A 17252-nucleotide genomic window follows, 5' to 3' on the forward strand; every position below is an offset into this window, starting at 1 on the left:
ATGCCTCTGTTTATACAACCAAGGATTGCATTGCCTTTTTTGGCTGTTTCTACACACTGCTGACTTATGTCTAAGTGATCGTCCACTAGGGCTCCAAGGAAGCCACATTTTTGAGCCAGATTTCACCTAATATGTACTTCCACCTTTGGTTTTTCCTGCTCGGGTGTAAAACCTTGCTTTTCTCCACATTAAATTTCATTTTGTTGGATAGGGCTCATTGTTCAAGTCTGTCAAAATCCTTTTGGTTCCTGAGCTTGTCTACTGTGGTGTTGGCTATTCCTGCAAGCATAGATTCAAAATCAGAGCATCACGCGACGGGGTGAGCTCCCATTATTTGCCCAGACTCCTGCCCACCCAGCAATTCAAAAGCCTGCAAATGCAAGTAAATAAATAGGTACCACTTTGGTGGGAAGGTAGCAGCATTCCGTGTACCTCAGCATATAATCATGCTGGCCACATGATTATGGAAGTGTCTTTGAACAACACGGGCTCCCTCGACTAATAAACAAAGACAAGCCTCCTAAAGTCAGACATGATTGGACAGGGGAAATCTTTACCATTACCTTTACTTCATTGGTCATGTGGTTGATACTGTAGTCAGCCCTGCATTTACTAAATATATTGTGTGACATATTCAGTCACTGTTTCCCAGGACCATTCTACTTTTGGCAATGAGAGATTCCAGTTCTTTCAAACTGGGCTCTCCCCACTTCAAAACCAAACTAATTCCTTGGTTAGAGTGTTGGATTAGCTCAAATATTTTTTAAAAGTGCCTATAACCATGTTGCTTGTATTTTTATGATTTATATTGCTCTGTTTGTTTCCTAGTATGATTTGATTGCTTATTAGTAAACCTATGACTATCACTAGGTATTGTATCTTATGATTCTTGATGAATGTATTTTTTTCTCCCCCCCCCCCGCTTTTTTTTCTTTTTTTCCTTTTATATACATTGAGAGTGTATACACCAAAGACAAATTCCTTGTGTGTCCAATCACACCTGGCCAATAAAGAATTCTGTTCTGTTCTGTTCTTCTATTCTTCACTTGTGACTGCATGACTGTAACTTGTTGCTTATATCCTTGCGATTTGTATTGATATTGTTTCCTAGTATGATTTGATTGCTTATTTATACCTTATGACTATCATTAAGTGTTGTACCTTATGAGTCTTGATGAATGTATCTTTTCTTTTTATGTACACTGAGAAAATATGCACCAAAGACAAATTCCTTGTGTGTCCAATCACACTTGGCCAATAAAGAATTCTATTCTATTCTATTCTATTCTATTCTATTCTATTCTATTCTATTCTATTCTATTCTATTCTATTCTTCTATAGCGGGTGATTCAATAGCAGGTGAAGGCCTTGGCCATTGAAAGTAACATAACATAACATAACATAACATCAGAGTTGGAAGGGACCTTGGAGACCTTCTAGTCCAACCCCCTGCCCAGGCAGGAAACCCTACACCATCTCAGTCAGATGGTTATCCAACATTTTCTTAAAAATTTCCAGTGTTGGAGCATTCACAACTTCTGAAGGCAAGTCGTTCCACTTGTTAATTGTTCTAACTGTCAGGAAATTTCTCCTTAGTTCTAAGTTGCTTCTTTCTTTGATCAGTTTCCACCCATTGCTTCTTGTTCTACCCTCAGGTGCTTTGGAGAACAGCCCGACTCCCTCTTCTTTGTGGCAGCCCCTGAGATATTGGAACACAGCTATCATGTCTCCCCTAGTCCTTCTTTTTGTTAAATTAGACATACCCAGTTCCTGCAACCGTTCTTCATATGTTTTAGCCTCCAGTCCCCTAATCATCTTTATTGCTCTTCTCTGCACTCTTTCTAGAGTCTCAACATCTTTTTTACATAGAGGAAGGAGGATTAGTCTCTTTTTTCTGCTTCAGAGTACAGCCCCACCAGACCTCCACCACTATGTGGGTCAGGTCTTAATATTACTGTAAAGATGAAATGCTAATAAATGCTTTGGCTATAGACCTATGAGGTCTCTGTTCATTGGAGAATCTGGAAGGAAGAGCTCTTTAGCAATTAGGTCTTTGACCACAAAGTTATCTTCACAGGATTGTATTCCTTATAAATAAAGAATTGCCTCATCCCAATCTATGTTCCAATCTCTCCTATAATGGGATGCCTGATGTGTAAGTAGCCATTTCTTCCTACTTCTTTTGCCATCCATAGAAAAGCTTTTATCTGCCAGTTGCCAAAGGCCATGGAAGTGGTCTGGGGCATCAAAGACTTGGTAGAGACAGAGCCATCTCTCCAAACTTGTCCGACAGTGCTGCCCAGTCTATGCCTAAACCCATCACTGAATTCACTGTTTAAAAATAGTTCAAAAAAGCAATTGACAGCTACAGTGGGCAGCGGTTGTACAATGTGGTGGGAAGGAGTTTCCTATTGCTCCAAGGAACTATCTCCTTATCATAATTTTTCAAGATAGAATAGACTTCAGCAGTTTACATTGGCATTCATTTCTACTGGCTCAAACACTGGTAATTACACTTTCAGCTAGCTATTTGGAAGTGTCCTATGATTTTAATCATTTTACTGTACTACAAACAAATACAAAAAATAAAAAATAGTGGAGAACAATTCATCTTCCGCTCAGCCATTTTTATCTCTGGTTTTCTAGAGATATTTAATTTGGTAAGAAAGACTTTTCTGTACCCCATTTTTCCTGTGGAAGTCAAAGCAGCGGATATGGTGGTATACTGTGTTTTGAAACCTAGGGCTAATTTATTTTAAAAGATAGCTCATTTGCAATTTTAGACTAGACCTGAGACCATTCTCTGATGGCCTGCAAGATTATTTTGTATCAGTTAAGGCAGCCGTGTAAAAGAAGGAATTTTGTATGGTTCAAGAACATGACTAGTGCATGCCATAAAATTTCCTTCCTTCCTTCCTTCCTTCCTTCCTTCCTTCCTTCCTTCCTTCCTTCCTTCCTTCCTTCCTTCTTTCTTTCTTTCTTTCTTTCTTTCTTTCTTTCTTTCTTTCCTGGTAGGCTAAAATGTAGTGATCTCATTTGTGGTTCAATGTGTTGTATAAGCACAGCCTTACAGTCTATAGTTTGAGCAAAAAGCCTCAAAGAAAGTTTGTGATAATGCCTGTATCACTCTCTTACTGAGCTATGTCACACACTTATGAAAATAGGAGGCTAATCAAAATATACTGCTTTGAGCATCACAAAAAGGCAAGATTAGATTATAAATTCATCAGTGTAGTCTCAAATAATCCATTGTTCCAAGACCTGTTTACTATCATGAATAAACCAAAGAGGCTGGGTTTGCCCAACATCCTAAGCCATAAATCAGAATTAACAAATGACAAAATCTCAGTTTACATTGCATGCTTAAGTTACAATCAAACCTACTCCATTACAGCTGCATGAATCCAAATCAGTAAACCTTACCTTCAAAATTAGGATCTTCTGGATGTTCCCTAACCTTATAGGAGAGGAAACAAAGCAGGAGATGAGTCTGTGTTTTGATCTGCCTTCTATAAACAATAAAATATCATGGGGAAAGACTGAATATATTACGCCAAGCTCTGGGTTGCTTTAAATTATGTACCTTTTCACTTATGCAGAACATTATTAGATGAGGGTCTTGCTTTTGTTGCACTAACAATGGACAGTCCCTGTAGACTTCCCTCAGCAGTCATCTACAATCACATACACTGTTTTCCACATTCACGTATATTTAACGTCACCTCAAAGCTCCATTTCACTTGCTCCAAAAAGCCATTCACAAGAGGGGCAAACAATGGCTTTCAACAGCATTTCATCCAAACATTCTGATATCACATTAATTGTTCTACAATAACTTCAGTCACACAGATGAGAATAAAACCTGTAACATAAAAATGGAATAACACAAAACAGAAACAATCCAGATTCAAAGGTGCACATTTAAGCTAGGAGAGAACAGAGAAGTATTGAATCAACTAAATGTTGGTTTATTCAGGATCAATAAGCAAAATTAAGAAAATCAGGGTTTTTAAAAAATCATGCCTTTATGCATTAATTTTATTTTATTTATAAGCTACATGTCTCATTCTGCAAAATGACTCTGGGTGGCTTATAATTAAAATCATAAACATAAAAATATTAAAATACTAACAATATTAGATATATAAATAAGAAACCACCAGAAAGAACATTATAATGGTGGCATCTTCCTTATTAATCCACTAGCCACTTCCAACATACAGCGCCCCTATCAGGATTCCAAACCAACTGGCAGAGACAGGTTTTAATACTCTTCTAGAAGGCCAAAAGGGTAGGGCCAAGATATCACCTCAAGCAGCAAGATATTCCATAGAATGGGGCAACAGCAGAAAAGGCTCAATGTGGAATGACAATTCTCAGTGCTGATGTTGGCTGAGTTGCTTTCTGTTATGTTCGGGTATTGACGAGGCAGGAGACCAGGTTAGTGACAACAGCTCTTTAATATAGTGTGACCCAGCAAAACTCTGGAGAAAAACCTCTCCTTATATACACTTCAGCCTGAGGCTGCAACCAATCAGGAACGAGATATTTCCCGCCTAAAACTCCCGCCAAAACTTACAGTAATACATTACACTCCTTCCCTCCCAGAAGGCACTTTGCCAATATTTGCATATTACTTCTCTACGTAGTCCTGCAGGTACGTGGGGCGTCTCCTGACTCTCCCGGACCTGCGCAGTTCACTTTCTGGAGTTGAGTCGAGCTTGCCGGAGGGACTTTTCGTTCCTCTGAGCTCCTCCTCCCGGCCATCCGGCCCTGGATTATTCGCCGGCTCGGACCTGCTGTCCTCTCGAGAGGCCTGAGGGTGTCGCTGGACCTCGCCTGGCTCAGATAAGTCTCTGTTTGGTTCTATGTTTTCTGTTTGTTCTCGGTTCCAGTCAGCTGTGGGGTTAATTAAATCATAGTCAGGGCTCGTCTCGCCTAATTCTGCCTTATCGCTCAATCTGTTTCTTAGCTGATCTATGTGGCGCCTCCAAACTCTGCCATCGTCTATTTCCACTAGATACGATTTGGGGCCCGTTTTGTCTATGACTATCCCCCTCTTCCAGTTTGGGCCGTCGCTATAATTATGGGCCCACACTGAGTCTCCTATGTTTAATTCCCGGAGTCTATCTGGTTTTGTTTTGAACCCCTGCTGCACGTAGTTGGGGTGTAGCCGGTCTAGCGGCCACCTTAACTTCCGGCCCATTCATAGCTCTGCTGGGCTGCGGCGGTGGCCACACAGGGGTCCTGTGTTGGACGGTTAGGAATCGTCGATTGTGCCTGCCAGTCTCCGGGCTGCCGTGATAGCGCTTCTCTCGCACTCCGAACAAAACGTTCAGCAAGGCCGTTCGACGCAGGGTGGAACGGCGCTGAGAGGGCATGTCGGATGCCCTCTTCAGCCAGGTACCCTTCAAATAATGCTGCAGTGAACTGTGGGCCGTTATCGGACACGAGGGTGTCCGGTAGCCCGTGCGTGGCGAATAGGTGTTTTAGTGCTGAAATGACGGCTCAGCGGTTGTGGATTTCATTAGGATGATCTCCAGCCATTTGGAGAATGCATCCACCACAATTAGAAATGTTTGGCCGTGGAAGGGCCGGCAAAATCAATGTGAATGCGGGACCAAGGGCCTTGGGGTTTCTCCCACTCCAACACTGGGGCCGTGGTGGTAGTGGTCTGGATTCCTGACATACCTGGCATCGGCCAACCCTGTCACCGATTTCCCTGTCCATTAGGGGCCACCAGACATAGCTCCTGGCTAGCCCTTCATCCTTACAATTCCTGGGTGACCCTCATGCAGTAGTTCCAGGACTTTTTCCTCAGCTTCTCTGGAACTACCACCCTATCCCCCAGAGCAGGCACCCCTTGCACAGACAATTCCCTCTTTTCTTTACAAATTCTCTAAAAGCGTCGCCCTGGCCATCCCTTGAACCCAACCGATTACAGTTCTTAAGACAACGTCCCGGTAGGAGGCCCGAGCCACTTCCTGCGATGTGACTGGCCCAGAGTCCCAAGAGTCAATTAGTAGAACGGGGTGCCGGAGTAGGGTCCTCGATTTCCCGGCAATGGGCATCTGCTCAGTGCGTCCGCATGCCCCAGCTCTTTCCAGGTCGATGCTGTAGTTTGTAAGAGTAGGCGGCCAAAAGATAGTCCATCTGGTCAGCCGGGTGATAGTGCCACTGGTGTTGGGCGGTCGCCAGCCAGTAAGCCCAATAGTGGTCTGTGGTCAGTGATAATGTCAAAGTCTCCCAAAAACGTATTCGTGAAATTTTTCACCCCTGACACTATTGCGAGAGCCTCCTATCTAGCTGGCTGTAATTCTCTCAGCCGGGGACATCGTTCGTGAGTAGAACGCTATAGGGCTTCAGTGCCGTTTGGGAGTCTGTGGCTAAGTACAGCTCCTACTCCATAGGGGACGATCACAAACCAATACTAACGGCAGTCTGTTGTTGTATTGTATTAACAGGCTATCGCTTGATAGCAAACTTTTACTGCCTCAAATGCCCTATTCTCTGACTTCCCCACGACCAAACTGTGTTTTTCCAAGCAATTTATGCAGCGGTTCAGCAACGGTTGCCTTGTCTTTTAAAAACACGGCGTAAAGTTTACCAGACCCAGGAAAGCCTGGAGTTCTGTCTTGTTTTTGGGTGCTGGGGCTCTCTTTATCGCCTTGACTTTGCTCTCAGTGGGGTGAATCCTTTTGTCTATTCTATAACCCAGAAATTCAACAGATTCGACCCCTATCTGACACTTGCTTGCTTTAACTTTTAATCCTGCCGTCCTAAAAATGGCCAAAACTTTCCTTAATCGCTTCCTAGTTCTCTTAAATCTTCCCTGATACCAACACATCATCGAAATAGGGCACGACTCGGTAACCCTTGTAGGAGCCGCTCCATCAAATTTTGGAATAGCCCGGGCCACACTCACCCCAAACTGTAACCGGGTGCACTTAAAGGCACCCGGTGCGTTACAATGGTCTGGGCTTCAGCTGTGCTAGCATCTACGGGTAGCTGTTGGTAGCTTGTGCCAAGTCTAATTTGGCGAAAACTTGTCCGTGCCTAGTGAGTGCAATAAGTGTTGCACTACTGGAACTGGGTAGGCGCTCTTTTGCAATGCTTTGTTCAAGGTAGCCTTGTAATCAGCGCAAATTCTTATGGACCCGTCTGGTTTCATAGGGTGACGATTGGCGTCTCCCATTTGGCATGGTCAACTGGCACTAGTATCCCTGGCTGACTAATTTATCTAACTCTTTGTCGATTTTAGGTTTGAGTGCAAAGGAACCCTCCTTGCCTTTAACCTAATGGGAGCTATTTGGGGTCTAAATTGAAGGAGATAGGGGTCCCTTGTACTTGCCTAAACGGTCCTCGAATCGTCTGCGAATTCCTCCATTAGGGCGTTTTGCAGGTTGCATCCGCTCCGGTGGACGCCAGTCACCCCATTCCCAACGCCCGGAACCAGTCTAGCCCCAGCAACTTGGCAAGGTTCCTCGACTAACGTGATGGGCAGGGTCTTTTCGTATGTTCCCGTACTTGACCTCGACGGTCGTTGTCCCTCGAACAGGGATGCGGTTGCCCTGGTAATCCTGCACCCGGAGCCGTTGTTTCTGTAGCTTGCGCTTATGTGCGGCAAGGCTTTCACAAAAGTGTCCCAGGACATGATTGTGATAGCTGATCCTGTGTCTACTTCCAGCCGCACGGTACGCCTTCAATTGTCGGGTTTGTGAAGATCTTTTCTTGATGCGGGTAGCTGCGTGGTCTATGGTAACAGTCATTCGGTTTGACTTCGCTCTTTCTTTCCTGGCCAATCGCGGTCGCCTCGCCGATTTCGCTCTGATTGGCTGGTTTGAAATTTCGGAATGTGGGGTTTGCATCTCTGACTCAGAGCCGCTCTGATTGGCCGATTTGAATTTTCGCGGAAGGTTGGGGTGCTCGGCAGACTTGAGCCAGGTGCCCTTCTCTCACACCGCCGCAAATGGCGTCCCTGAACTTACATCTTTGGCGCTGATGTCGCCCGCAGCTTCCGCATTCCTCCGGGTCTTCCCTTGTCGATTTTCCGGTGTAGTGGACTTCTTCCTCCTCTTCGCTGGTTGACTCACGATAGGTTTCTTCGTGGTGGACTGTGCTCGCTTTGCGCCCGCCATCGGCGTGAGTCGCTTTTGCAAGGTGTCTGCTGCATGGTTGGACATCTCATGGGCTCTGGCTTCGTCCAGAGCGTTTGCCAATGTCAGGTTGCTCTTGGCTAGCAACCGTCTCCTCAAACGGATGTCTCTGACCCCCCGTATAAGTTGTTCCAGCAGCTCTTCGTCCAGATCGCGGTACTCGCAATGCTTGGAGGCTTGTCTCAGGGCTGCCATGTAGTCGCTGATAGACTCGCCTTCTTGTTGCCTGCGCCCCAAACTCGCATCACGAACGTATTTGGACGGGGCCGGTGCGAAGTGATTCTTCAGGAGGGTCTGAAGGGTCTGCCACGACACGGAGTGTAGCGGTGTTGGCTCCGCCAGGGCTTCTGCGACGGCGATGACTGCGGACCCACAGTGGCTTATGAAGTAAGCCCGTTTGCGGTTGTCGGGGGCTCCCTGTAACTCGTTTGCCTCCAGGAAACTTTCGAAACGGGTCATATATATTCCCCATGTTTCCTGGGCAGGGTCAAACGGAGTGGGTGGCGTGTAGCCGGTCATCGCTGCATTCGCTATCACCTTGCTGGGTTTGATTCTCGTAGTGAGTTCAGCTCTGTTCTGGTGCTCTGCCTCAAGATCCCACCTTCGTCGCCAATGTTATGTTCGGGTATTGACGAGGCAGGAGACCAGGTTAGTGACAACAGCTCTTTAATATAGTGTGACCCAGCAAAACTCTGGAGAAAAACCTCTCCTTATATACACTTCAGCCTGAGGCTGCAACCAATCAGGAACGAGATATTTCCCGCCTAAAACTCCCGCCAAAACTTACAGTAATACATTACACTTTCAGTGTGATATATGTTGTGTTAACTGCAAGATCTCAGAATAAGGAGGTGTGCAAGAGGGCTATAAAGACTGAAATCCCCAGATCTGTTCATCACTAAGTCCTCAGTTTGGAAGAACTGGAGGAGAAGGGAGTAAACAGATTCTCCAGCATGTACCAGGCATTCAGTGATCTATGCTAGTTTTCCCTAATTGGTTCACAGGTGAGCACAAACCCAAACATAGAGGCAATGCAATTTTTACTTATGAGTAATTAAAGAGAATCTGTTCAGAGGCATTTGGAAGCATGGAGTCAAAAACTCAAGATAGTGACTGCGACCACATTTTCTAAGCCGTATCTTCTATACATTACTGAACCTCTCATGTCTCTAATCTTTAATTGGGCAAAATGTTGCATCATAGGGCAAGAATTTTTGAACCAAGGTACTTCAAACTTACAGAACGCATCCAAAATTCAGGACCCATGAATCTTTTGTAATTGATACAAAACTTCTCATAAAGCATTTTATGACATAATACAAAACACTGTAAAACTGTATTTGATCATTGATCTGTGTGTGCTGTATGAACTGTGCTATACATACAATTCAATATGGGCTAATTTCAAGGCAGATGCATCTCTGAATATCTCTCTGAATTTTAAAGAACTTTCCAAGTACATTAGAAGTTCTGCCGTTTTTCAGGGCATTGAGGAATCTGGTAAAGAAATACCTTTGAAACAATGACTGAAAGGGTTATGGTTTGTCTAGTCCTTTTTAAAAGTGTGTGATAGGCAGGTAAAAGAGAGCAAGGATTTGATCATATGGTTGTGGATGCCATCTTGATATTCTCCCCCTTTCCCTCTCTCTCCCTCTCTCTCCCTCACCCCCTCTCTCTCCCTTTCACATACACACAGAGACTTGATTCTGTTACAGAAATTACTCTGTATCTTTTTTACTGAAAAAAATCTCCAAGCTATATCTTCCTTATACAGGTAGTCCTCAACTTACGACCACAATATATCTGTTGTTAAGTGAGACATTTGTTAAGAGAGTTTAGCCCCATTTTATTACCTTTCTTGCCACAGCTGTTAAGCGAATCACTGAAGTTGTTAAGTTAGTAATCCGGTTCTTAAGTGAATCTGGCTTCCCCATTGGCTTTCCGTGTCAGAAGGTTGCAAAAAGTGATCACATGATCCCGGAACACTGCCACCATCGTAAGTATGAACCAGATGCCAAGCTTCTGGATTCTGATCATATGACCATGGGGAATGCTGCAAATGTTGTATCTGTGAAAAATGGTCATAATTCACTTTATTCAGTTGTAACTTTGAACAGCCACTAAATGAACCGTTGTAAGTCAAGGATTACCTGTATAAACTTATATATAATATGTGTGCGTTTATGTGTGTAAGAGAAGATTTAAAAGGCAACTTAGAATGAAAGAAACTTATTTCCTCAAAGCAATCACATCGTTTGCAAGATACATGCAGCTGATCTGAATGCCAGGTGTGCACAGAAAATACTTCCAGTGAATATATATGCATCTTGTCACACTTATACATATATCTGAACATGGAATGTGTCTGGAAACATCAAACATAGTTTACATGCTAGTCACCATCTCATTCTGGCTGAAGAAGGAGATTTCAAAGACAGTAGTCATCAGGTTGAAAAAGAGACAATATTCTTTTATTAGAAAAAGGCATTCACCCATTCCTATTAGGAGTGGAGCTTCAAATAATTGTTAGCCAGTGTCTCTGTTGATTCTTTAGAATGGCATGCTTAATTTGTGACTGCTGAGGCCAAACATTTCTCACCAATCTGGTAGAAAAGTCCTTATGATCTCTACTCAATTCTGTAAACCAAAATGTTAACAGGCTTTATAGGCTCTCCTGCTCGAGGAGGAAAAAATGTATAAGGTCTTCTGCTTGAGCAGAGAGTTGGATTAGAAGACCAAGACCTCCAAGGTACCTTCCAACTCTGTTATTCTGTAATTCTGCTAATTCTACACAATCCTCTTTTGGCTTAAAATGTTGGTCATTCTCTGTATAACTTTGCTCTCAAAATAAAGTATTTTCCTGCCCTTTGTGCATTCCTCAGATTCAAACAAGAGATCACGATGTCTGTAGTTTATTGTAGGCCTCCTTAGAATACATGCATCCTCTTATTGATACCCAGACCAAACCTTTGGGACAGGGCAGGTGATATATCCAAGTTAATAATTAAATTCCTGCATGACATTTGCACATCTTAGTGGATAGAGAAGTCACTCTTGGGACCCATTCTGATATCTTTCAAATAAAATATGGGAAGCAGCTGTGAGGCCCAACTTATGTGAGTAGCTATTGGCAGAGAAAGGTTTTAGACATAATCGTAACTAGCAGCTTTGTGAAAGATTAGCACGAGGTCCACAGAATTCTTTTCTAAATATAAACCAAAATAAAATTCATATTTATAAATTAGTTAAGGAAAATGGAAGCAGCAATGCAATTGTCATGATATATTCTTCCTATTTTTTGGCTCTGTAGAAATTTTAGACAAAGTGAATGATCTTCTAATAGATTTTAAATTTAGGAAAAAATGTACTTAGAAATCTCTACTAGAATAAATTTTATGACAGAGTACTTTACCATTCCTAATAAAAGAAAATCAGATAAAAACGGGTATAACCTCTACCACAACTGATAATGTAAAATGTCCCTTGTATCATTTATCTTTTTAACAGGCAGTATACACAAGGCATGGAACTGAAACATTTGTGCCTAAACAAAGGGAAACTTGAAAGCAGCTGATGCCAAATGTTTACACCAGGGCTGTTATTAAAAAGCTGATGAGCTTGGCTGATAAAATAGATCATTTTAGACTTAGAACCCTCAAAAGGCTTTTCTGTGGAAGGTCATACAGTTGGTTCCCTTTTAGTTGTTTCTTTACTGTCAAAATAGCAGTTGATCTAGATATGGCACAGAAAACTTGAAATATCAAAGTGCCATTAAGAGAAAGACAAGAGAATCTCGACATGGGTGAAAGTTACCGTGTATGGCAACTCTGCCTTTCACTGACCACAGCTCTGAAGAATGGATGTTGTAGTCAACACTTGCATTGTTTAAAAACAGCAACTCTGGATAGAGAAGAAAGCTTATATTGACCAAACCTCCCTATCCCCCAGAAATGCAAGTGTTGATATGTGCACATATACATATGCACACATATACATATGTATATATAAAGGACTGGCATATTGGTGGTTCTAGATTGGATTACTGAAGATGCCAAAATTTTTAATCGGAAGCTCTGAAGAACTACTACTCAGCATTGTAGAGAAAGATGAACCAGAAGAACCAATGGTCTAATTCAGAGGCATAGCTCACACATGCTAAGCCAAAATCAAAGAAGCCATATTCTTTGTAAGTTTGAGAGAAGTTTCACTCATTGATGTCCTTACTTCTCTTCTCATGTGCCAGTGGTTGAACTGGCACTAAAGGTCTTTGAAATGTTCCTCTACTACAAATTCGTGCCAAACTTCCAAGAGATAAAAATAAGAATGGTGAGTATATATGCAATTAGTGAATCCCTTTTAAAATTGTATTTAGTTCAGAAGGGAGGGAGAGAGAGAGGACAGATGCCCATCTATCTCTAGCTGAAGTGAAGAAAAGTTTTGTATTCAACTATTTTCCAACAGACATAGAGGTTGTGATTGCTTAAGACAAATATGACAAAGTCCTAGCAGTTGTGTTCACAGAATGTGTTAAGTTTGTTCTCAGTTAAATTTTAAGAGGTGTGATGTGTGTGGGGGGGGTTTGACTTTGTGTATAGTACAAACTACCCCTCCGGTTATTTGATGGTTCAATGTATAGTCCAAACCCAGACAATGTATTAATTCTGTAACTAGGTTAAACATGTTGTTGTATGCAGCAGTTTGACAGGAAGCGCAACAGACAGAAAATGAAAGGTTTTGAACAAGAGTCATCTTGAATGGAAAGCAATCTGGGAATGAAGAAGGATCAAAGAAACATTCATGGCAATGGGATTTACACACCACTGACAAACTGATAAAAAGTCTATTGGAGACCACTGGGAGGTGTTCCTTTAGTAGCTTTCACTTGAATCTAAGTTTGAAACATGGGTTCCTTCAGGAATGTCACATCTTTTTATGTTCTCCATTTTAACCATTCTTATTCATTGCGGAGTTTACACCCCGTTCCAGCCAGAGGCAGGAGAAGAAAAAGTGCCTTAAGAAACAGAAAGAGCCTTGGGGATTCAGTAATGGGTACACAGCACGCATACCATAATCATTCTTTTGATTTGTGCTCAGATATGTTTTCTCCTTGCCTTGCTGAGAATGTGCGCTTTCCCTCTGGATTACAAATAATCTGAATCTGGATAAAGCCATTACAAAGTGCCCTTCAAAACACTTGCCTGCATCTGAAATGAATCTGTGATTGAAAGCCTAAACACAAGGTTTTAAAACTTTGGGAGTGCAGTGTTCATATGTGAGTACAACTTTCTATCTATCTATCTATCTATCTATCTATCTATCTATCTATCTATCTATCTATCATCTATCTCTATCATCATCCATACATCCATTCATCCATCTTAATGCAGTATGAGGAACGTAAACCAGTTGCGTATTTTCATTTCAAATAATGTTAAACATTTCAGAGCTTTCAGTTACATACACATATATACCAAAAATAATTGCCACTATATTTTATAAAGTTTAAAATTAAACAACAGGGTTCATAAAGCCTACATCAATTAATGAGAGTTTCTTTACGTTTTTTCTTTCCACTGCATATAGGGGTCCTTTCCGTAGATAAGAAGGAAAAATTTCCATTTTCTGATTAAATGCCTGCAGCATCATATTCCTTCCACATATAATAGAACAAAAAGCATCCAATGTAGAAGAAACTGCTCTTTATCCTGGTTGATACTTGGGGCCCTAATCTAAAAAGACCAAGAACAGGCCAAAGTCAGAACAGTTTGAGATTTCAAAATACCCATAAGGCCTCCAGGAATGTGGTGCAATTTTAAAAATAATACAGCACTCTGCTTATCCCAAAATCAGGAAGCCTAAAATGTGACAGACAATCAAAAAATACCAGAAGTGGAGGGGGTGGGGATTCAACCATTTAGTTGCTTAAAAGTTGCGATCAGATTGCAAATGTTAGTTGGCAGCTGTGCTTCTGAATCAAGGGCCTTATTATATCAGTTCAGGACAGCAGTTGGCTAATTTAGAAAATACATGTTTTTGAAACCTTTCCAATTATACCGGTCAAGGGCTTTTCTGATGTAGAGATTTTTATTTTTGCCATGCTGCTTTTTAACTTCTGTCCAGGATTTTCTTGGATTTTATAGTGAAGTGAAGGTCTTCACCTGAGTTAGCTAAAAAGAATATGTTCCTAGGAATTGTTAATGGGAAGGTCCGGGATTACTGATGGTCCAAGAGGCTAGGAAAAAAAGGAGAAAGGTATGAAACTGATTTTGGATCATTCAGTTTGGCTGCTCCACTCTTATCAAAATGCCCAAGCAGTGAAACAGATAAGTAAATTAGGGCTAAATAAGCAGTTGCCCTGGAATTTGGTTTAATATTGCTTGTCTGACCAAAATGCCCATTTCCCATAAATTGAAGTTCAAGGTTTTTGAAAAGATTCTCTTTTCCCTTTTTGGGGGAGAGGGTCATATTGCTTAGTTAAAAATCACTGGGATTTCATAATTAGGTTGTTTCTTTAATAAGATAATATTATATGTTTGCTTGAAATTGACCTCACATGTTCTTTGAAGTGTCTGGACATGTGTGCAATCAAAGAAATAAGAATGAAGAGAAGAATGTTGGTCTTATTTTCTGGTCCCTGGGTTCCCTAATAGAATGGATAGCTTGGCTTCTTTCTGATGTAAAGTCTTGTTCTGAGATCTGGACCCTGGGAGTTAGGGCTAGCAGACTGATTAATTATGGGTCATCAAATCATTGTCCACTCCTAGGGATCACATAGATAAATTTTCTCCTTCCCTCACCTGGTCTTTGAGGTCTCCCGATGATACACTCACTGTCCTGTAACTGAGTCCAACCACTTTGCTTCTGGTCATCCTCTTCTTCTGTTACCTTCCATCTTTTCCAGTATTGGAGCCTTCTCTAAACAGCAATTTGCAATGTATGGCTGTGAAAGTTGGACCATAAGAAAAGCTGAGCGTCAAAGAATTGAGGCCTTTGAACTATGATGCTGGAGAAGATTCCCGCAAGTCCCTTGGACTGCAAGGCGATCAAACCGGTCAGTCCTAGAGGAGATCAACCCTGACTGCTCTTTAGAAGGCCAGATCCTGAAGATGAAACTCAAATACTTGGGCCACCTAATGAGAAGGAAGGATTCATTGGAGAAGAGCCTAATGCTGGGAAAGATTGAAGGCAAAAGAAGAAGGGGATGAAAAGAGAATGAGGTGACTGGATGGAGTCACTGAAGTAGTAGACATGAGCTTAAATGGACTCCAGAGGATGATAGAGGACAGGAAGGCCTGGAGGAACGTTGTCCATGGGGTTGCGATGGGTCGTACACGACTTCGCAACTAACAATAAACAACTAAACAGCAATGTCTTTGCATAATGTGTTTAAAGTGGGACAATTTGAGTCTGGACATTTGTGGCTTGAATGAGAACTCTGATTTGTTTGATAACCCATTTGTTTGTTTTCTTGTCAGTTCATAGTATTCTCAGGAATCTTCTCAACATCAAAGTTCAAAAGCATCAACACTCTTCCTAACTTGCTTCTCCAGAGCCCTATTTTCCCTTCCATATAGTGTCATAGAAAATGCCATGGCTTGTGTGATTTTGATCTTTGTAGGTGTAGACACATCATAGCATCTGAATGTATTTTCAAAGGCCTTTATGGCTGCCTTACCAAGTGCTAGTGCTAGTGTCAACATGTTCCAAAGATGTTTTTTTTCAGGAGGCAACTGGACTTCTTTGTTTTTTCTTTGAAGATGTTTCTCTTTTCTTCCAATAAACTTCTTCAGCTCTAACTGGATGGTGGGGAATGGAAGGATTTATATTCCTTGCAGAAAGCTGGTCATTTGCATTCTTTTAGAGAGTCATTGAGGCTACTTGGAGGTTTATCTGTGTCCTCAGGCTCACCTGAGTAGTGCACATGGGTGTGGAGCCTTCTTGGCTGCAGGATGTTTTGTGTCCTGTGTCCCTTTCCTGTTGAAGACGGGCGCAGGCTGTTGGGGATGAGTCTGTGTTGTCTGCATCTCAAACTGAAGTGCAATCAATCTGTTCCTGTAATCTGCAATTTTTCCAAAAAATCCATTCATACTCCCGCACCATTCAAAAGGTATTCATCTCAAAAGTGCATAGCTAAAAGTCTATGGAGATTCTCAGTCATCCACATCATGGTTGTCCCAAAGGTTCTTTTTTCCAGGAAGCTCTTTTCGACTTCAGCTGTCTGTAAGGAATAGAAACCCTTCCATTCTCCACCATTCAGTCAGAGCTGAAGAAACTTCTTGGATGAGAAGCGAAACGTCTTCAAACAAAAAACAAGAAAGTCCAATTGCCTCCTGAAAAAAGCACCTTTGGAACAAACAAGACCTGGATGACTGAGAATCTCCATAGACTTTTAGTCTGTAACATATTTCCTCACAGATAGCGTGTGTGATGGTAGATCATAAATGACAGAACCTGTCCACCACTTCAGTATCTTCATTGTCAATTCTAAAGCTATCTGAGCTTGCGTTTTTGATTATCAGGGTAAGGGCTATCAGAGATGGATTATAAATTTCTGAATGACCACTAGATGGAACATGGATTTGGGTACATCTTTATTTCCCTCTAGTGGCTATGGGAATTTATGTAGCTCTAGTAATTGCTATTAAAGTTTAAGAGGGTTTTCAAGGTCAGTTTCCCATGTACTGAGATGCTTATAGGCAGGCAGTTTTAACATATTTAGAAGACTTATTTTATTTGGAAACATAACTTATAAATAGCTGCTCAATATAGGTAACATGTAGTATGTAATCTATTATATTGCAATATATAACAATGCTCACATTATATATTCACTATGTATTCTTACAAAATCAAAAATACTGTATTCATTTTGTATATATACTTCATATAAAGCAGTACGACATGAGTTGGGAGATATTGATAGAGGTACATGGTTACAAACTTCTCCAGATTATGGTCTCTGTAGAAAGTTCAAGTATGATATTCCTAACTTTTGGCTGCTACTTATATGTCACCAGCCTCACTCTTCCCAATGCATAGACATAAAATCTTTGCCATCTGAACACCAATAAACTTGTCACATTTCAAACTGACTGC

The sequence above is a fragment of the Ahaetulla prasina genome, chromosome 2 (genome assembly GCF_028640845.1).
Source record: "Ahaetulla prasina isolate Xishuangbanna chromosome 2, ASM2864084v1, whole genome shotgun sequence".
Classification (NCBI taxonomy): Eukaryota; Metazoa; Chordata; class Lepidosauria; order Squamata; family Colubridae; genus Ahaetulla; species Ahaetulla prasina.